Here is a 21,870-nt window from a genome sequence, read left to right on the forward strand (position 1 = left end):
TTGAGAATAGCAAAGATTTCAGGAGCGTCTCCCCAAGTGGTGCTGGGAGAAGAGGGAGATTTTAGATAGGGGAGTGATGAAAAATAGGGCTTTCACTATTTATGTATAATTTGTGTAAGCACTGCATTGCATGAAAAGGAATTTAACCATAAATCTTATATTACTTTTTTTTTTTTAAGATTTTATTTATTTCTTTTGCACAAGCAGCGGGTGGGGAGGGGCAGAGGGAGAGAAAGAAGGTCAAGCAGACTCCACGAGGAGCCCAGAGCCCAGTTCGGATGCTTATCTGACTGCGCCGCCCAGGCACCCCGGTGGTATGCATTACTTCTGAAAAGATCAAACTGTGGGTGCACCTGGGTGGCTCAGTGGGTTAAAGCCGCTACCTTCGGCTCAGGTCATGATCCCAGGGTCCTGGGATGGAGCCCCGCATCGGGCTCTCTGCTCAGCGGGGAGCCTGCTTCCCGCACCCCACCCCTGCCTGCCTCTCTGCCTACTTGTGATCTCTGTCTGTCAAATAAATAAATAAAATCTTTAAAAAAAAAAAAAAGATCAAACTGTGTAGAACTGTTTGAAGTAAAAAAGTAAAGTCACTGTTTCATTCCTCACAGTTATCTGCTGTTAGGAGTTTGAATTGCTCCTTCACAGAGATTTACTTTCTCCACGCGCAAACACATACACACACACACACTGTATAGCATGTGCTGCTTGCTTTTTGGCAGAGAGCAACGCTAAACACACTCTTCTATGCCTTTTTTCGCCGCCTAAAAATACATTGTGGACATTTTCCCATATAGGCAGGTGTAAGCTGCTACTACTTCCTCCTCCTCTTCCTCCCCTTCCTCCCCTTGCTCACTGCATGGTGTTTCTTGGTTTGGACAGACTGTATAATCCATCTACTCAGCCTCCAGTGAAAGACACTGTTTTCAGTCTTGTATCATAAACAGTACTACAGTGGCTGTCTGTCCACAGGTGTGTGCTTACACATGTACGCACACAGCCGTGTGTGCAAATGTGTCCGTAGAATAAATGCCTCAGAGTGGACTGGCGTGTGAGTACATTTTGTATTTTGATGGGCATTGCCAAAATGCTGTCCAGTGTGCTGGCCATCTGCAGCGTATAAAGGCAACACCATAGTGTTAAATGGCAACAGGTTAGAATGAGACAGTGCCTTAAAAATCACCTGGTTCAAGGGCTTGTGAACTGGGTGGTTCAGGTCCTGATTCCAGGGTCTTGGGATTGGGTTCCCTGCTCAGCCGAGAGTCTGCTTGCCCCTCCCCCACTGCACTTCCCCCCACCCCACTCGTGCTTGCTCTCTCTTAAATAAATAAAATCTTTTTCAAAATCGTCTAGTTCAGCTCTGCAATATGGTGACTCTTGTGAATATGTTGAACCAGAGGAATGGAAAAGTAGTTGTGCTCTTAGAAATCAGAATAGTGGTTATCCTTGGTGGGCAGTAGAGACTGGAAGGGGGCTTCTGGAATGCTGGGAATGCTCTGATTCTTTACCTAGGTGCTCTTTATGTGGGTGTGTTTAGTGTGTAAGAATTCATCATTCTGTACTTCTCCTTGAACTCACAAATATGGGGTGGTAGAACATACAATTTTTTTTTAAAGTAGTCTCCATGCCCAACCTGGTGCCCACTATGGGGCTTGAACTTGAACTGATGACCCCAAGATCAAGACTTGAACTGAGATCAGGAGCCGACTGAGACACTCAGGTGCCCATAGAACACATGACCCTTAATCTCAGGGTCGTAAATTAGAGCCCCGTGTTGAGTGTAGAGATTACTTAAAAAAATAAAATCTTCTTTAAAAAATTAACAAATGTTAGGGTGCCTGGGTGGCTCAGTGGGTTAAGCCTCTGCTTTCGGCTCAGGTCGTGATCTCAGGGTCCTGGGATCAAGGCCCACATCAGGCTCTCTGCTCAGCGGAGAGCCTGCTTCCTCCTCTCTCTCTGCCTGCCTCTCTGCCTACCTGTGATCTCTGTCTGTCAAATAAAATAAAATCTTTTTTAAAAAATTTACAAATTTACACTTCAGTAAAAAGCTTTTTAAAGCATCTAGTCCAGCTCTTTCATTTTACAGATAAAATCTGAGGAGTTGAAAGGTAGGTTCCCTCTCTCTCCTACCGTATGTAGCTGAGGTTTCCTGAGAGCCTTATCCTTGACACCAGAGCCCTTGCCTGTCTTGCCAAGACTGGACTAGTGATGCTCTTGGCACCCAAAAGTGCTGTGAATGTGTGACTGTGTCTCTCACCTTGAGGCCCTTAAAGAACAGCGGTGTGTCTGAGAGGCAGCTGAGGTGCCAAATGGAGTTTCTGGTTCGATAGCTCACACCAGTGTTTGGGGAGAGTCCCAGCCCGGGGCTGTGGATAGACAGACATGCTCGGGAAGGTTTGCTGCCTGCCGAGGAAGTCCGGTTGTCTGTTATGCCAGCCTGCCTCTCGCTTGGGATTTCTCTCGCTCATTCCATCTTCTCACTGTGTCCTAATCTGTACTCTCCTCTGCTGCTTCCTGATCGTTTTTAGGCCAGTGTCTGTTTCACATAATTGTATCCTCTTCAGGAAAATTATTTGCTCAAAGTAAAAAGGAAACCGATTTCTGTTTTATCCTTCCTGGCCTCCTGTGGGAGGATGGTAGAGTGGAGGACTCCAGGGAATTGTTTGCATGGTGTGTGGCTACGGGGTGGGAGACTCTTCAGCATCCACGATTCCTTTATTTTGCTGTGGAGATTATGTCTGGAAACCTGGGAGTCAAAACATAGTTGGATGTTTGAACATTTCCCGTGGTCAAAAATTGTTGCCTTTGACCGAAGATTAAGGTCTGTTCTGAGTATCGCATACACACACTGTCGACTTGGCTAGCACTGGTGGCCCATCTTTGTGGAAGCCCTGTTTGATCATGAGTAAGAAATAACGGCTAAATTACAAGAGCCAGCCGTCTTCACATAAGACCGCCTCGTGAGCATGGTGTGTTCCGTGCCCTGATAATACCAAGAGATTTGTGCAAACTTCAAGTAAGCGTGTGAAGTCCAGACTGGCCTCCTCTTAAATCCTAAATCCTTGAAAACATGGAGGAAGTGTTAAAGAAAGCTCCTGATTTATTCGAAAGGGACACTAGTAAATACAGTGCTGGGGGTAGGACATTGTAGATATAATGGTGAAGTGCTTATTTTGAACCAGGAAGGGCCTTGCCTTCTCTAAGTGGGCTTTCTCACTAGAGAATTCCCTTGTGAGACCTACTGCAGCCCCTCACCCACCTCACCGCTTCCTCCCCCTTTTGTTTCCTTTACCTCCTGCCTGCCTTCCTCCCCTCTGGCCCCTACACATCCATCTGTTCCCAGAGGCCCAGCGTGAGTCCTGCCTTCTTGCTGACTGACCCTCCTTACTATCTTTAAGCATGATTTCACTTTTCCCATCTTTACCTTGTCTCCCTAAGTTCTGAAAAGACAGAACAGTGCTGTTCATTTTTGTGTCCCCCTGTACATGGAATTCAGTAGCGTGTCACCTGTAGTATGCTTTTGGTAATGACCGACTGCTAGGATTCTCCATCGCCCAGACGTCACTCGATGTCAGACCATATCATCAGACACGAGATTACTTTAAGTTGGAAATTCAGTTTCTGAGTTATTTTGTGAACTTGAGCAGGTGACACCTTTGTCTTCCTTTATACCATAGGTCAACTTCCAGTGAAAAACTGTGACAAATAATTTGCCAGATCTGACTGACTCAGCTGGCTGCATTTGGGGTTGTACTTGCCTGACAGGGCAGTTCGGTTCAGTAGAGGGCTTGATGTGCTTGTCAGAGCTTAGAGGAAGAAGCTTTTCCCTTGGGTCCTAAGGTCAGTATGGGAATCCTTTAGGAAGAAAGAATAGGCGCGAGCCAGTGTGGGCCCCTCGTGAGACCAAAAGTCTCAAAAGCTCGCAGAAATGCACAGTCCTGGTGCGCCTCCGGTGGCCTCTCGCAACATAAAGCGTGGATTTAAAGGGATTTCTTTCCCCTTCATGTTTTTATCCAGTGATCATAATACCATTTTTTTATATCCTTCCCCTATATTTTGTGTCAATCACTTTACCAACTATTAAATCCTCAAAGTTGGGGCTTTTTAAAGATGTTTGTTTCACAGATTTTTTTTTTTAACCAAAATCATATTTCTTAAATTGTTAGTTTATAATGTGTATAGTCTTTTTTCAGTTCCACTTCCTATCCACCCAATTGCTCTTTTTACTAGTAAATTCTATAGCCTCATAATGCTTAGGTTTTACTACCCTAAGAGAGTAATCAAGGCCTTTTATGTGCCAGTTCCCTTAGGTGCTAGAGGTTCAGAGATGAATAGGACAGTTCAGATTGTCCTAGAAGGTCTCTCAGTCTAGCAAAGATTATAGTCAAGGCCAAGTCAATAAAGGGAGTAGTTGGTTGGAAACCTTCCATCTTCCTCCAGCCCCAGTCCCAGCTTCATTTATATACCAAGCAGCGCCCCCGGGCCCACCAGGCAACCTTCCAATCTGCCCGTATGTGATGTTTTCTTCTGGATCTTCCAAGGATATTTTAATTTTTTTTGGCAAAATATCTATGTGGATTTTTTTTAATTACTTTGTCTAAGTGTATTTTAGCCATTCTGTTGAAGTTTTTATTTGGTTTATGTTTAAAATGCAGTTGAACATTTTGTGACATATGGTCTTTCAATCTAAGATCATACTGTTTTTTTCCTCTTCCTGTTTTTATATTTAGTCCTTACAGTTGTTTGTCTTTCTAGGGTTGATGGGGTGGGGTCCACACAATAAATTCATTTATCAGTCTATAAATGCAGGCACGTGGGTGGCTTAGTGGGTTAATAAGCCTCTGCCTTCGGCTCAGGTCATGATCTCAGGGTCCTGGGATCGAGCCCAGCATCGGGCTCTCTGCTAAACGGGGAGCCTGCTTTCCCCTCTATCTGCCTGCCTCTCTGCCTACTTGTGATCTCTGTCAAATAAATAAATAAAATCAGTCTGTAAATGCTTTGGGGCCTGTCGAGTACAAGGCATTTTTAATGCTGAGGAGATCCTGAGGAAGCCAAAGGCCAGGTTCCGTTGGAGCGATAGCTGCATGGAAGAGAACATTAACAGTGAATATAGTTCATGACGGTGAGTTTGCCCAGTGTCCATGAGGCTGAGGCATCAGATGGAAACAAGATGATGAGGGAGATCAGTTCCTTGAGCTGGCTTGGTACATGTCAGGGGTGGTGGCTAGGCCTGAAAGATAACTTGGATTTTTTTTTTTTTTTTTTAAGATTTTATTTATTCGAGAGAGGGAATACCAGCAGAGGGAGAGGGAGAAGCAGACTCCCTGTTGCGCAGGGAGTCCAGCACAGGGCTTGATCCCAGGACCCTGGGATCATGACCTGAGCCCAAGGCAGACACTTAACCGACTGAGCCCCCCAGACGCTCCATAACCTGGATTGTGTAGCAGACACTGTGTAGCAGAATCTTCCAGGCAGGGCAAGCGGACTGCACAAGGTTCTGGTGCTAGAGGGGAGAGGTGCTGCTGACCACAAAGCTGTGTTGCCCTAGAGTCCTTTGTATGTCAGGCTCCAGCATTTGGACTTGGCCAAGCCCTTTCAGACTCTGTCTTGGATCCCTATGATTCCAAAGAGGTGCACCTGTGTGGCATTGGGGGAGGCAGGCCGCCAGGACTCTGGGTCCTTCCACTAAGGGTTCGTACCAGATTTCAGTTGGAAAAGGGATTCTGTCGTTCCCGAGAAAGCTTGTCAGCTCTCACTGTCATCAGTGGGAAGGCAGGGTTTGAAGGTTTTCATCTGAGAGAAGTTGCTGAACTTTATCAGCATGAAGCACTCTGAGTCCTCTCTGTCTCAGTCCGTCTGATCCATCGGTCCTGAGGGTCCCGAATCTGGCCCCGCTTCTGCATTTCTTCTGCCTTCCCAGTTTACCAGCATGGCCTCTTGGTACCTGGACTTTACGCTCCTTGGCTTGTGTCCTTCTTGGTCCCTTATCCACATGGCTGCAAATGTCTGTCAGTAATAGATGAGGTAGCGTCACCTTCCCCTGTTTAAAACTCTTCAGTGGCTCTCCGTCACCTCCACGGTAAAGTTTTCATGCTGTCGCCAGCAGGATGCGGCCCCTGCCCATCATCTAGCCTCACCTCTGGCCATTTCTTTCATCCGCAACGATCACATTCAGCCACACACATTAGAACTGTATGCAGTTCCTTATACTTCTGTGATACTTCTCACCCGCAGGGCCTTCACTTGCAGTTCCATTTCAGGAGTCCCCTCCTGGAGTCCTTCTCTTGAGTCAGGACGCCCCAGCCCATCCCATGTTCTGTAGGGCTCTGTGCAGCCCTCTGTGACCACTCACTCACACTGAACTCCAATTGTTTTCTTTCCTCAATAGATCCTAAGTTCCTTGAGGGAAGGGACTGGGTCTTCATCATTGTATCCTGCAAACCAAGGACACAGGGCTCTAATAAATGGGTATGAATGACCAACTAGTATAGAGACATTCAAAAGACCTCTTCCCTCAAAACTCCCATTCAGTGGGGAAATGGAATTGTATGCACAGAAAAGGAGAAGTAAAGGGGCGCCTTGGTGGCTCAGTTAAGCATCTGCCTTCGGCTCAGGTCATGATCCCGGCGTCCTGGGATTGAGCCCCGCGTTGAGCTCCTTGCTCAGCAGGGAGCCTGCTGCTCCCTCTCCCTCTGCCTGCTGCTCCCCTTGCTTCTGTTCTGTCTTTCTCTCTCTGTCAAATAAATAAAGTCTTAAAAAAAAAAAAGAAAGAAAGAAAGAAAAGGAGAAGTAAAAACATGCATAGAATAAAAACCTTGAGTGAGGTTCTAACATCAGAGTAGAAACCGATTTCCCTGTGTTCTTAATGTGAGGTCTAGAGGATGTACTTCTAACAGTCCAAGGAACCTCTGAAACTTCAAAGGGTAGGGGTTGAAGTAGGCAGGCTTGGAAGGAAAAGAACTGCAAGTTAGATCAGGGCAAGACAGCAGGTGAGTCAGGCTGCCGGGACTAATGGGAGACATGGTGTGCTGAGTGGGGGTGCTGGCCATGAAGACTCAAACGCATCTTTCCTGGGTTTGAAGACATGTCTGAAAATCATTTTAGAATTTAGGGTTTAAAATAACACAGAGAAGGCAGCATTACTCTTTATAGGCAAAGAGTGCTAACCACCCAGATGTCCAGTTGATGAATGGATAAAGAAAAGGCAGGTGCCTGTGTGGCTCAGTCGTTAAGCATCTATCTGCCTTTGGCTCAGGTCATGATCTCGGGGTCCTGGGATAGAGCCTCACATATCGGGCTCCCTGCTCCGTGGAAAGCCTGTTTCTCCCTCTCCCACTTCCTCTGCTTGTGTGCTCTCTCTCACTGTCACTGTCTCTGTCTCTCTCTCTCTCTCTGTCAAATAAATAAAATCTTAAAAAAAAAAAAGAAAGAAATGCAGGAATATTACTCAGCCATAAAAAGGCATCTGTACAGGGGCACCTGGGTGGCACTGTACAGCTAAAGCCTCTGCCTTCAGCTCAGGTCATGATCTCAGGGTCCTGGGATCAAACCCCACATCAGGCTCTATGCTCCGCAGGGAGCCTGCTTCCCTCTCTCTCTTCCTGCCTCTCTGCCTACTTGTGATCTCTCTGTCAAATAAATAAAATAAAAATCTTACTTTAAAAAAAAAAAAGGCATCTGTACATACTACAGCAGGGGTAGACCTGAAAACAATATGCTTAGTCAAGAAGCCAGTCACAGGGAGCACATATCTGAGGATTCCGTGTATATGAAATGTTCAGAATAGGCAAATCTGTAAAGACAGAAGATAGAGTGATGGTTACCAGGGCCTTGAAGGGTATGGAGTTTTGCGGGGGGTGGGGACGTTGATGAAAATGTTCTTAAATTGATTGTGATGATGGTTATAAAACTCTAAATTTACTTAAAAACCACTGACTTACATGCTTTCAGCGGGGCCGTCGTATGGCATGTGCATCATATCTCCATAAAGCTGCCATATGACAGCAGACAGCAGGACACGGAGGATAGCTGGGTGGGTGTTCCACTCCGGGCTTGTGCTTGACAGTTCTCAGGCCCCAGCGGCTGGGCTGGTACTAGAAGGTGGGTCCTTCCAGAAGAGGCCTGCCTAACGAGGATTCCTCACTGCCTGCTGATCTCTCCCACGCCCTGGGGCTGCGCTCCCTGGTCACTTGTTGGCCCAGCCCAGCCAGCAGGGGGCTTCGCACTCGCTGTTGAGTCCCAGACGCTCCGAGTGAACCAGTGAACGTTCGCCAGAGCAACCGCGGGCGGGCCTTCGGAGAGCGTGCTTCCTTCACGGGGGCAAAGACGCAGAGTTGGACCCGCCCCCTGGATAACCGCCGGGTAAACTGCTTCTGTGGGTGTCGTGTGCCTGAGACAGGCAGTGGGTTTTCTGTCCTAGCCCTCGGTCTCTGAACTCATGCCCTTGATTGAGCTCTCTGCTTCATGTGTGCCCAGCTTGGAGCCCGCTTCTGAGATTACCTCCATCTTTGTTTCTCCTTCCCCGTCTCCACCGTCAGGAGTCCTGCCCTGAGTACCCCCGGCCCCCGCCCCACGCGAGGCCAGCGGAGGTGTCCCTGCCGGGAAGCAGTAGGTTCTTGGCCGCGGCTGCACGACCCCATGGCAGTGCTAGCACTGGGTGTCGTCCTGCCACTTCGCTTCCCCGTGTCCTGCAACACTGCTGCCCTGTGAGGAACTCAAGGGCAAGAACGCTCTCTTCTTTGCCGTCCCCTAGCATGGCACCTCACGTGGCCTAGGCACTTCGGGATTTGTCGAAGGAGTAGGTGACATCTCCCTCCTGGGCACAAAGTTGGTTGAAGCAGGGCGGCTAAGGGAATCAAGTCACTAGATGCAAGATGAGTTCTTGAGGCTGGGTCACTTGGAGATCTCTTACTGGCTAGAGTCTGTCCCCATTTTTGCTTTTCTTTTTCCTTGCGCAGGCTCTTGCAGCCCATACAGTTTTGTTTCACCTCTGAAGGCAGTGGGATGCTCCTGCTGAAGCATTTGTGGTTGGAGGGACTTAGTGGTGTTAGAGCAGATAACCTGGGGGAAAGCAGATTCTCTGACCCCTGGAGTCTATAACTTGAAGGACTGTGCGGGCCAGGTGTATTTTTCACTTAGAGGTACTTAACCTAGGGCCTGTGGATGGGCTTCTGGAGATCTGTGAGCCCCCCAAAATCAGTGCAGAGATCGCGTGTGCGTGTGTCTGCCCGCACGTGCGCACCGTGGATAGACCAGAACCTACAGCCTTCTTTAATCGCTTAGTGGCGTGAGGGCCGTCTCCTCCCAAGAGGTTAGACAGGCGTGCAGCCAAGTGTGCGGAGTACCTGCCGTGTGACCCAGGGTAAGCAAGGATGACGCACACCCTCGTCCTCAAGGAGTTGATGGTCCAGTAAAAAAGATTTGGCCCTAAACCACTCAAAGCTGACAAAAGAGAGCTCTGTGAGGGCTGGGGTGGTAGAGCTCGGGGACTTGAAGGGTAAGTAGGAGTGAAGTGATTGAGCCTAGACCAAACAGTTTTCTCTTTACGGGGCTCCAGGACAGGAGACCTCATAACTTTGCAGTGATTCCGTGCACCGTGGTGGCCACCGCGGGTATAGTCCACCTCCAGCTTTACTCTGCGCCTGTCCCCTCCCACTAGATCCTTTCCAAGTGGAGAGTCACTCACTGATCACGCTTGCTCCTGACAAACAGCAGTAATGGCTGCTAGCAGGAGTGTTTTTATGAGGTAAGCGTAGCTCCTGGCTTTATTTCCCGTGTCTCACCTCCACGTTGTAGATTGAAAATAGACACCGGCCAGGGGTTTCATCCCTCCCCACAGAGAGACGGCCTAGCATGCATCTGTCTCGGGTCTTCACAGTGACGGTGGGAAAGTCTCCCCGTGTTTGGGAGCACTTTGATACTTGCTTCCCAATTCTTCAGAACGTACCAACCCCGTCTTGCCTGGAACTGCCCTCCAAAAACCCCACCGAACTCACACATGGAAAATGGCTGCTGAGTGTTTGGAATAAGTGATACGCATATAATTCCCAGCTTTATGACCGAGAGCAGATTATGAAGTTGCCCTGATGGGAGACAGCAAGACAAAAGGCCAGACTATTACTTGAGCTGATTTCCTACAGCTGTTGGTGAATTCCAGCTTCTTTAATCTAATTGGGAAATGCTCTTCACACAGTCCTCGCAGGCAGCGTGAGCGTTTCACAGAGAGGAGCCATCTGTGGGCAGGGTAGCAGGTAGGACCCTGTGTGAGTTCCTTAACTTCTAAGGCTGTTTCCTTAACTATAAAATGAAGACGGAAGCCACGCCCTTGAAGAGGGTTGTGGGTATTAAGGGAGATAATGAGCACTGAGCGCTGGCCCAGAGCTCACATCACCAGGCTCAGGGCTAAGTGCTTCCATGAGTCTTGTTTCATTCTCATGGTGGTCCTCTGAGATGGATGTGATTTCCAATTTTCTGATGAGGTTCTAACCCAGAGCCGTTACCCTCTTGGCCCCACTGCCCCCACTTTACTGGGATAATTTGAAGCCCAAAGAAGACCGTGCCCTAGCAGCTCCTGGAGCCGTGGAGTCAGGCCAGATAATGCTGGACTCTGCTGCCCACATCACGTGTCCTCCTTCCTCTCTGACTGCACGAGAGCTGTTGTGCTCCTCCTCACGCCAGATCCGAGAGGACTTCTCCAGCTCTCTACACTGACTGCCCGGAGTTAGTCACTGGCAGACTCCAGAGGTTTAAAGACTCACTTTCCCAAGACTGTCCTCACTTCAGACACCAGTTGGAAGTACTGGATCCCCAAGTTACCCCACTTCTCTCTGATTTGGCCGCAAAGGCAGGGATTCCCTCAGCCTCCCCTCCAGATTTAATGGTTCGGTGGAACGACTCGCAGAACTCTGTCTGGACAGTGCTATACTTACTCTCACAATTGGTTATTCGGGATGGGACTCCAAAAGAGCCAAATGGAAGAGATGCTGGGACAGGGGACAGGAGAAGGGGCATGTGCCCTCTCCGAGCGTGCCACCTTCCCCTCAGCTAGATGTGTTCCCCAACCCAGAAGCTCTCCAGATCCTGTTGCTAGGGTGTTATGGAGGTTCCATTAGGCGTAGTTGATTAAATCATTGACTGTGGGTGATTGGGCTTAGTCGCCAGCCCCTCTCTGAGGGGGTCCGAAAGTTCTAACCCTTTAATCAAGACTTGGTCTTCGTGGTGACCAGCACCCACGCTGAAGCTGTCTGGCCCCCACGCCCCTCTGAGAGTCACCTCATTATCATAAACTCTGGCAGGTATGTTTGGAGGGGCTTTTTAGGAATAACAAGACATTCGTATCTTTAAGGAAATTCCAAGGATTTTAGGAGCTCTGTGCCAGGAACTGAGGACAAAGACCAAGTATATTTGCTGTGATACCACACTGCCCCTGTCCTTCCCGTGGGGTTCCTAAGGTTAAGATCTTGCCAACAGGCTTCCTCTGCCCCTCTGCGGGCACCTAGGGCTGAGGTGGCAGCTCTCCTCCAGGGCTGGGAAGGAGCATCAGGAAGAGCTCAGCCCGGGCTAGCATGCCTCTCATCAGCGTGGGGAAAGCCGTCTGCCCATGGCTCTTTCTTCCCAGATCACCGTACATTCTTTATACGGTATTAATCTTGAAGTACCACTAATCTGTCTTTACAAGAGAGGAAACAAATCCTGGAGCCCCCCAGGCAGAGCCCCTCACACCTGGTCCGGATGGGAACGACCCACATTACAGCTCTTTTTTCTTTGTTTTGTTGTTGTTGTTGTTTGTTTTTTTCTTAAATATTTTATACTTGGGGGGGAGGCAGCTACCCTCAAAAGCCTCCACAGTTCCGTCCACACTCGTCATACCACTTTCTGGAGCTGTTGTGGAGATTTGAGGGGCCGGAGCTGTTCGAGCCAATCAGCTGTTTCCCTGAGGTGGGCACAGGCCTCGGGACTCTGTCTTGCGGAGCGGGCAGCTGGTTTCGCAGAGACACTCCCGTCCGTCACTGTAACAGTTCAGCAGGCGCGGCCGCGGTGGGAGCACACCGTCGGGCTTTGCGGGAGTAATCGGCGCGCTCAGGCCGCTTTGAGCTGATGGCAAAGTGCTGGAATAGGAGTGCGGCTCGTCTGCGGGGCTTTACGGGGGGTTCTGTGTTAATCTCTCCCTCCCCCTGTAGTTCGGGTTCGTTAGCGAGTTGCTGTCCCATAATCTAAACAGTTGTCAAACAAAGGTCTCTCCACTTTTTTGACTGCTTCCAGTTGCCCGTTTCCCACCGCTCTCCGATCTTCTGCTCACTTGTAAGTCAGATGCAAGCCGCTCGCGGGCCTCCTCAGGACCCAATGCCCTGAGCAGAACAGCGGGCCCTGACCAGCTGCCGGGAGCGCCCAGCAGCCAAAGAGAAGGAAAGCTCGTTTCGCAGAGTAATCCTGCCCTTCCATCCAAGACATAAATAGTCTGGGTGGAAGCCCAAATCTCCAAGACAGTTCCGACAGGCCTGCCTGGCCCGGCTGTTCCGGTCAGGCTTTCCCTCTCAGCGCGGAGCTTAGTTAGCTGGGCTGCTCAGTCCTCAGCTCGCTGAGGAGGGGCAGCGTTTGCCCCTCCAGTCGGTTGAGCAGGCTGTCGGGGAGAGGGGCCGGGTCCACGATGCCCACTCTGCGCCTCCGCAGAGCCCCATCCACCTGTGCCATTGAACATGACCCAAGGGGAGCTCCTTCAGCCCTCGCTCCCACCCTCTCTTTCATGCGCACGTGTGCCCGTGGCTTTCTGTCCAGCATCTGGGAAGGGGTGCAGCCCCCTGGTGGGGGACCCCAACCAAAGCCAGACTGTGGCCCTCCCCTGTAAAAGTGAACAGCCCAGATCGGGAAGCCGCACACACAACAGCACATGACTGACCTCGGTGAAATAATGAATTTATCACTAAGTTCCCGGGAACTCCGCGGGGACTAGTGGAGGCAGGGAATAAAGGAGGTACATAAAGGAAGGTAGAAGTTGGGCACGCTTGTTTATGAAACCCCTTCTCTGTGCCAGCCAGGCCTAAGGCTTTCAGTTTCCCACATTCCAGGGGCTGAGAAGGCCTGCCAGGATGCCGGGAGGCACGAGGCTCGTTGAGAACACACAACTTCAGTCCACTTCCTCTTCCTCCCTTTCTTCAACGAGAGAAACCGCACTTTTATTTTCAGGGATTTATTTCTCCTTCCCTCCTTTCCGGGGGTAGTTGCTGAATGCCTTCTTCGGGTATGAGCACTGGGCCAAATCCAGATCCCTAGAAGGGTCATCAGCAAACCCTGCATGCTCCCGTGGCCTCCTCGGGAGCCAGGGCACAGCAGACGGCCTCACAGCTGCACGGGGACTTTTTGTCGGTGCCACGTGAGAAAGTGCAGGGCGAGTGGGGCTCTGGGGCCAGACGGCCTGGGTTCAAGGGCAGCCCTGCGGTTTGTTTGCCGTGTGGCTCAGTCTCTCCCTCTGGAAAATGGGACTCCTAATAGTGGTATACCATTCACAGGTGGTTGTGAGGCCGTGCCCAGAAGGTGCATGTCAAGTGCTTGTCCCTGAGCCTGGCCCGTGGTGGAAGCACTGCGTAAATGGAAGCTGTTACCATAACACACTTCATTTAGATCCGGGGTCAGGGAAGCCCTCTTTGTGGGAGCGAGGTTTAGCCAGCCAAAAAAAAAAAAAAAAAAAAAAAAAAAATGGAGGTAAAAATAGAAGGAACAACCTGTAGGAAGGCCACGAGGCAAGAAAGGGCCGGGAAGCAGGCTCAGGCCATGACACAGGCCACGTGTGGTAGAGTTTGTATTTAATCCTGGATGCAGAACAGGATTGCTACACAGTGGGGACTACAACCCCCTTTTCTGCCTGAAGATTTTAGGCTTTTAACCTATGAAAAGTACTCTTCTTAGTGAGGAAAGAGAAGCAAGGAAAGGAAGGACACTGGGCTGTGATTGGTGACATCTTTGTTCCTTTTATGGTTCATTGGGAATCAGGAACCTGAAAAAAGTTAACCTCTGCCCTCATTAATACTTGGGAGGAATCTACCTTGACCTCAGGGGCCTTTCTACTCAGGGGCCTGTTGGAAAGGGACTTGGCATTATACACATGGGGCTGGTGGTGACACGTGGTACCTGTGTGCTAGCTGGGGCTGTTTCTTTGTTGGTAGCTCTTTGTTTAGCCAGTGAGACCCCTCATTGTGGTGGTACCAGCTCGCCTCAGAGTCACACAGCTATCACCCCTGTGCCATGGGGCTTGTGTGACTGCCGACAGAGTCACACCCAGAGCCTCAAGGATGCTCAAATTCTTGGCAGAAGGGTCTCCCAGCTGCTCCTGGCTTGAAGCGTTGATTGCTGCTTTGCTGGGTATAGTCTGCTCACCTCGATCATGGGTCTCACTCTCCTCTTCCCTCCATCGTGGGCTCCCTGAAACAGGCAGCATCAGCTCTAGGCTGACCTAAAGCTCACTTTGTCAGTGTTTCTTAAACACATCTATTGGGATGTGCGTTTTCTTGAAGATCAGGAAAAATACAGAGCCCCTTGTTTGGCTCAGAGCAGGGTCCAGAAGCCCTCTTTCACAGTTAATGGCAGTAAATACATGGGTGGCTTACAAAGGATCAGCCAGATGCTAGAGCCATATGATGCCCCAGACCTGGTGTGATATTTTCATCTCTTCTCTCCAGATCTCTCTCTCCCTTCCTCCTCAGCCTTGCGATTTATGGCACGACTGTGTGTATGTACAATAGCGTTGGAAATTTATAAAGCCACAGTGCCTACTTGTGGGGCTAACACCCGGTCAAGCAGTCATAATAGAGTGTTAGTGGCATTCTGTCATGGGGAGAAAAGAGGTCTGGCATTGCCAGAAACAGATCTTGATTGACGAGGGAATTACCAAGGGAAGACAGCTAACAAAGGGGCACTGGCGGGGCCAGAGTGACCCTAGTGTTCGAGTAATAGAAGAGCCAGAAAATCATTCCAGGCACATCCAAAACAGGAAGGCAACAGGGAGATCTGGTAGGGACTCTTTCAGATCGTCAACAGTAGAACTGCATCGCAGAAATGAAACAAGGACACTTGCCATTGGCTGGCTTTTTTCTCTGGCGAGGAGGCGGCATTTTTTTCTGAAGCTCTTCCTCCTCACCCTCAGAACACTGAGTGGGGTGTGAACGAGAGATGAATGCATAGGCCCGCACAAGGGGAACGTTCTCAGAGCCCGTGATGGATCTGGCATTTACAGGACATAAGCACGGAGGCAAGGACAAGGGACCGGGAGGTAGCGTCCCAGGCGGTAGAGGCCCTCGTGCCGTCCTGACGCAGAGCCCGAGTGAGCCAGTGCCGGGCCTGCCCCTGTCGCTCACCCAGCCCGTGGCCTCAGGCAGATGGCTTAGCCTCGCTGAGCCTCCTTTCGCTACCTGTAAAATGGTAATAAAACCAATATTTACCTCAGAGAGTTATTGGGCGGATTCATGGTGACAGTCCTCGCGAAGAACTGAGAGGAGTGTCCAGCCCAGAACCAGGCCTCAGCCAGAGTCCCCTCCCGTCGCTACCATCTCAGCCTTGCGCACTCGGTGCGCCCGCCGCTGGCATGACTCGCGGTGACACGCGCAGCCTCACTCTTCGCCACGTCCCGACAAGAGTCATGAACACGCAAGCCGTCTGTGATGAGGAACCAAGGCTCTGAGAGGTGGGGTGATCTGTCCTCAGTCACCCAGCCAGCTGTGAGACAGAGCCAGGAGAAGAACTGAGGTCACTTTAGTGTGAAAGCCCATGCATGTTTTAAAGTATTTTTTCTGCCGACTGGCTTGTTTTGGCTGAGCCCTCCGTGCCTCCGGGCGGGCGCTGCTGTTGAGGCTTGTTGAGAGTGGAGCGAAGAGGCCAAAAAAAAGCGCCGGCGTTAAGCTTTGGGGTCCGTTTTGCTGAGGTTTCCCAGCTGTCCCTCGCAGCAGCCTGAGAAGGGAGGCGTTGAGCCGTTCGCGGTCAGGTGCACCCAAGTCAGGGGCAGAATTCGAATCCGTGTCTCCCGGGCAGCAAAACTCAGGGGCTCCTCCACTTGCCAGCTTGCTCTCCACTCCGATCATGCGGGCGATAGCTGCTCCCTTATCCCTGTGCTCAGGCCTCCTGAGCCGTGTGCCCCTCGGCCGTGGGCTGGGACCACAGAGGGAAGCGCAGCTACCCAGGGTGATCCAACAAGCCCGGAGCTTCTGCTTTTGACCTCAGGGCCACCCGCCCCTGCATCTCCCCCTACCCGCCCCCCGCCGCCCCCCCCCCCCCCCCCCCCCGCTGGCATCCTGCGTGCGGGTGAGGGGCTGCAGTTTGGTGCTCGGTGCTCGAGAGGAGAGCCTATACCCGCTGCTGGCCTTTCACCCAAAAGGAGGGCATCTCACTGCCCCCCAGAGGTCAGCCCTGCTCCAGACAGTTTAGATTTTATGGTCGAGGGAGTTTCCTTCTCTCCCTGAGTTCTCAGCAGCCCTCTGGCCTTGAAATTTAGCCCGCCTGAGCCTTCTTAGTTGCATGAAAGAGAAGAATGCTCCCTTAGACTTCATCCCCAGAAAAGTCAACAAAAGTTGTTTCGTAGCTCAGGCCTGTCCGGTGGGGGCCATTGTAGAGTGGCGGCAGCACCAAGTAAGGGTTTTTTTAAAGGACGAAAGTGCTGAGTTTTTAATACCTAAATATAGAATGTAAAAACTAAACAAGGAGTTTGTCTTGGAAGAGGTTATCGATTTGTTGTTAGAAAGGAAACTGAGGAGGAATGAGCCCTGGTGTGAACGAGCAGAGGCCAAGCCTGACCCAGGCCGTCTGTGGAAAGACTCCTGGCCACGGACGCTGGTGTGAGAAGTGGTGCTTGGGATCCAGAAATAAAAACCTGTTTGGACATTTCAGAAAATCAGACACATGCCCAGGCAGGTGATTCTCCCTCTTGGTTTCCAAATTCCCGGTGCCCCTCGTGTGCCAAGTGCCAGGGAGGAGCCGGGCTCAGGGCTCAGATGTGCCAGTTCCCGCATGGGGAGCACCTCAGGGCCAGTGGTGCTGGGCCCTCTAGCCTTCTTAGGTCATCAAGAGGGGTTTGAGGAAGACCACACCTGAAGGGCTCTGGAAAGGCACTTAACTGCCATGTAGGGGCTCAGTGAACATTCAGTGGAAGAAAGAATAAGGCCCCTTTGCCTTTCTCTTTACTATTATTTTTTAAGATATTTATGTATTGATAGAGCACAAGCTGGGGGAGCAGCAGAGGGAGTAGGAGAATCAGGCTCTCCACTGAGTTTGGAGCCCGATATGGGGCTCGATCCCAGGACCCCGCGATCATGACGGGAGCTGTAGGCAGACTCTTAACTGACTGAGCCACCCAGGTGTCCCACTCGTTACTATTTTTTAACATTTAATGAAAATCATGTGTGGCCATGGATGAAGTTTAAATAATCATTGAGGGAGGGCTTGCTTATATTACAAAAAAGCACCAATTTTTCTAATACTTTTTGAAAATGCTTTGTTTCTAAAGTAGCTGCTATCTGTTTCTCCTAATATGTATTCCCCCCACCCCCACCCCCACCCCACTCCAGTTTTATTAAACATACAATTTAGGAGTCAGAAATCTTAGAAGTCTGGGCCGTCTTCTAAAATAGCAGTTTTAGGGGCGCCTGGGTGGCTCAGTGGGTTAAAACCTCTGCCTTCGGCTCAGGTCATGATCTCAGGGTTCTGGGATCGAGCCCCCAGTCGGGCTCTCTGCTCAGCAGGGAACCTGCTTCCCTTCCTCTCTCTCTGCCTGCCTCTCTGCCTACTTATGATCTCTGTCAAATAAATAAATAAAATCTTTTAAAAAATTAAAAAAATAAAATAGCCGTTATCAGAAAGTATGATTGGTTCCCTGGCCAGCGGCCTCTGGGGATGTGCCGAGAATGCACTTTCCTGGGCCCTGGTGCCTGCGTCCCAGCAGCAGGCCTCCGGGGAGCCCAGTGCAGGGTCGGTTTGGAGAACTGATGATTTCGACCACGGTAAGAGAACACAGACTAAAGTCAGACGGGGTTCAGGTCACAACTCCGCAGCTCTCTGACCTTTACCTCTCAGTCTCTGCATCCCCGTCCATAGCGTGGGTGAGTAGTGACCTCTCTGAAGACACTGTTGGGAGAATCGTGTAAGAACACACAGCGAGTGCCGTCAGTATGCGCCTCTCGTGCAGGCAGCGTTCGGGAAGGGACTTAGGATGCTCGTTGTTAGCGATCTTCCTAGACCACGTATTATGGTTTTTAAACAGCAACCCTTGACAAATGACTCTCCGGCGGAGAGGGAGTTCAGAAGCTCTGACCGATGCCAGCGAGTGACAGCCGGAGCTACTAACACTTCCTTGCTGCGGTTTCCGTTCCGAGTCGTGGCTCTGTTCCCTAGAGCTGTTGGAAGGAGACTGTTCTACAAGGCGCTTGCTTGTTCAGGTGTTTGAAGAGAGTGACCTTGGCCTTGCTGAACTTTCTCTTTTTCTATTCCCAAAGATTAACACAGAAGATATTTGAAGGGCTTTTTCCGATAGGGCTTTTTGAAGAAAGGAAAGAAAAAAAAGGCCTAGAGCTGAGACTCTGCTTTGGTAGTGGGTCTTTGGAGATTTCTGATGCATAGAGATGCCTCAGAGTTTAGGCTGAAGCTTCTCGAGTGGACTTGTCGATCTGAAAGGGATGTACAGTGCGGGGGAGGGGGCGCCTTTGCTTTATGCTGGCGGGGAGGAGCCAGAGTCAGCCCGGGAGTGCGCTTCTGGGAGGGCCCTGGGGTGCAGGGCCCTTGGAGGCCAGGCTGGCTATGTCCGGCGCCCTCGTTCCCAGCCGTGCCCCTTGCCCTCTGCCCTGCTTCAGCAGCAGCCGCCTCCGTGGTGAGCGAAGTCTGCTATAAGGTCTTCGTTTTTGTTTAATTGATGTCTGATTAGTAGCTGTGAGGAAGGGTACTGGCCTAGCAAATGATACCTTTCCTAAATTATGTTGAGGCGCTGTGTAGGGCAGGGGCAGAATCGCTATTTTTAAATGAGATTTCGTAAAATAAACACATGTCCCAATTACAGGAAGTACTAAGTTGATGATGAATTGACGCCGTGGAGCTGGCCTTGTGCTTCTAAATGCTTCTGCTCTCGTGGTCGTCCATCTAGTGAGGCTTCAGCAGGTCCCTGCCGCCGATCCTTTCCAGAGAGCTGAGATGCAGCTTGTCTTCTGCCCTCTGGTGCTGCGGGGGGGCAGCTGGCCACGGGGAGACCCTGTGGAGGACTCCTCTCCAAGCTGCAGGCCCGAAGTCACCAAAGGCTGGTGAATGGTGAAAGGAGGCTGTCGGGGTCTTTGGTCTGAGGTCCACGCGGGCGGTCTTCACACTGGAGCTCAGGTGCTGCGGCCACTGCTAACATTCTCAAGGACTTCTTAAGCTCCTGCCATTTGTGCCTTTGTTGTCTTTGTGCTGGAGGGGACGGATGCTCGGGTAAAGGGAAGGCTGTGTAGAACATAGATGTATTTCCGCCCTAGGGGGTGAAGGCTGGCGCCTACTCACACATACCCGGGGCTTGTCAAAATGGGGTGATGTTGTGTGTGTGATATGTGTTACCTGGTATGGGAACTAGGTAGAAAATTTAAATATGTCTGAGACAGTTTGGGAAAGTCACTGAGAAAAGAGACCATCGTAAAACTTCTAGCCCCATCCCTTCTGGCCTTTGAGGACTGACAGCAGCAGCAGACGTGCCATCTTAGAAGCCACCCAGAATCCCGCGGGCCTGCGGGCTCCACTCGGGTGCATCGTGTCTTCTGGGGGGCGCCTGTGTCTGGACCCCAGCCTGTTGGGTAGATGTCACACGCCTTCCTGAGCAGCGCAGAGGTGCAAGCGTGGCAGAGGCCCTGGACCTAGTCTTCAGTGTCTGTGCGGTTTGGGGCAGGGGGTTCACCTCTCGGATCCTTGCTTTTCTCTCCCGTGTCCTCTCTGTCCCGGAGCTCCTCCCAGGTGGGGCTGAGGGTTCAGTAAGTGAGTGAGTGGTCGGTGGATGTGGGAAAGCACCTAGCTCCGTGCACGGCATAGAGACACTCTGGAAGGGTGGCCTCCAAAGAGGGACGGGCTGCATCCGGGCCTCGGGGCTGGCAAGTGTATGTACTTCTCCCTCCCTCCAGATGCAATGAGGGCAGCTCCTTGGTAGCTAGGCTGGGCACAGTAGGATGTCCTCAGGGCTGGCCTATTGTAGTACCCCTTTTTGGGTGGGGGAGGCCCGTGTGCCGTTAACAGCTTTTAAGCCAGAGAATTGATGACTTTGGGTTTGATGTTCTTTAAAGGTCCACCTGCCAGTATTCTGGGGCCCCAGGAATAGGCCTACTGCGTCTTCGATCTTGCCTGATGAGTGCCTCTCAGAGGCGCTAATCATAGTGACAACTGACGTTGAGAGCCTTGGCTCTCTAGAGCTTACTGATCGCCTTGCGGCCGGATCCTCTCTCTGCTGCCCGCGCTGCCGTCAATGTTAGGTGTTGGCTCCCGGGCACGTCCTCAGTGCCCTTTCAGCTAAGCAGAGTTGCTCGAAACTATAGTTTCAGAAGGGGCCAGGGTTGGGTTAGCCATGGGATCCCACTCTGGTCTTCACTGTGACTTTATCATGCTTTAGAACTGTGATCTTAGGAGTGCAGCAGTGGGCTTTCCTTCCTCCAGATGGGGGTGAAGGGGTGGGGAGGGGTCTGTAGCCAGGCTGAGCAGTGCTTCCTGGGGTGGGGGCTGAAAGGGGAGGGCAGTCTCTCACCTGACACTTTGTGTTCTTCTGTGTTACTTAACTACATTTTAGTATGGTTTTTAAGTATTGTTTTTTTTTCCCTACCTGACACTGTATACTAAATCAGAGAAGGACCACAGAGCTAAAGGTGGGGGGGGGGGGGTAGAAATAGAGAGTATCTGCTCTAAGAATAGGAAAATTTGTTCAAAGATAAAAAGAAAGGGAGACCTCATAAAGAAACTGGTCTTGAAAGCCTGAAATTTTGGGGGGCACCTGGGTGGCTCAGTGGGTTAGGTCATGGTCTCAGGGTCCTGGGATTGAGCCCTGCGTCAGGCTCTCTGTGCGGCAGGGAGCCTGCTTCCCTTCCTCTCTCTCTCTGCCTACTTGTGATCTCTGTCAAGTAAATAAATAAAATTTTTTTTTTAAGCCTGAAATTTTTAAATTATGTACTTTAAAAAATCCAGTATACAAAATGAGAAGACAGATAACAAAAAGAAGGAAAATGTAAAAGTATGTAATGTTAACATAGTTCCTTACTATTCAGAGGCCTCTTTTAAGTATACAGTGAGAGGGACCACTCATAGGGAAATGAACAAGAATGACAAGAACATGAATAGGAAATTCACCAAGTAAGAAACACAGTGCCAAGAATCTGTTAAACTTACCTAGCTATCCTGAAAACATAAGGAGCGTAATTGTGGGGTATTTTAACAGAGAAAACTCCGGAAAACCTAAATGATTAACGATAGATAGGATTATTTTTAAAGTTATTGTGTACTTTGATGTCTTTAAAAAAAAAAAAAAAAAAAAAGAAGAATTAGGGACGCCTGGGTGGCTCAGTTGGTTGAGCAGCTGCCTTCGGCTCGGGTCATGATCCCAGCGTCCTGGGATCGAGTCCCACATCGGGCTCCTTGCTCATCAGGGAGCCTGCTTCTCCCTCTGCCTCTGCCTGCCATTCTGTCTGCCTGTGCTTGCTCTCTCTCCCTCTCTCTCTGACAAATAAATAAATAAAATCTTTAAAAAAAAAAAAAAAGAAGAAGAATTTAATGATTAGAATAAACTCACAACATACTCTGTAAGTGAAAGGGGCAGGTTAAAATACAGTATTATCTCCATTAAAAAAAAAATTTTTAAATTCAAGGGGCATCTGGCTGGCTCCATGGTAGAACATGTGATCTTGG

At 50.3% G+C, this 21,870-nt stretch overlaps 1 protein-coding gene across 1 annotated transcript in view; it reads left to right on the forward strand.

The window, feature by feature from the left end:
• The window catches only part of ARHGAP35 (Rho GTPase activating protein 35), a 125,993-nt gene that overhangs the window by 90,261 nt on the left and 13,862 nt on the right, over positions 1 to 21,870 (forward strand). The gene's annotated exons all lie outside the window — the stretch shown is intronic.

The sequence above is a fragment of the Lutra lutra genome, chromosome 17, assembly GCF_902655055.1.
Source record: "Lutra lutra chromosome 17, mLutLut1.2, whole genome shotgun sequence".
NCBI classification, from domain to species: domain Eukaryota; kingdom Metazoa; phylum Chordata; class Mammalia; order Carnivora; family Mustelidae; genus Lutra; species Lutra lutra.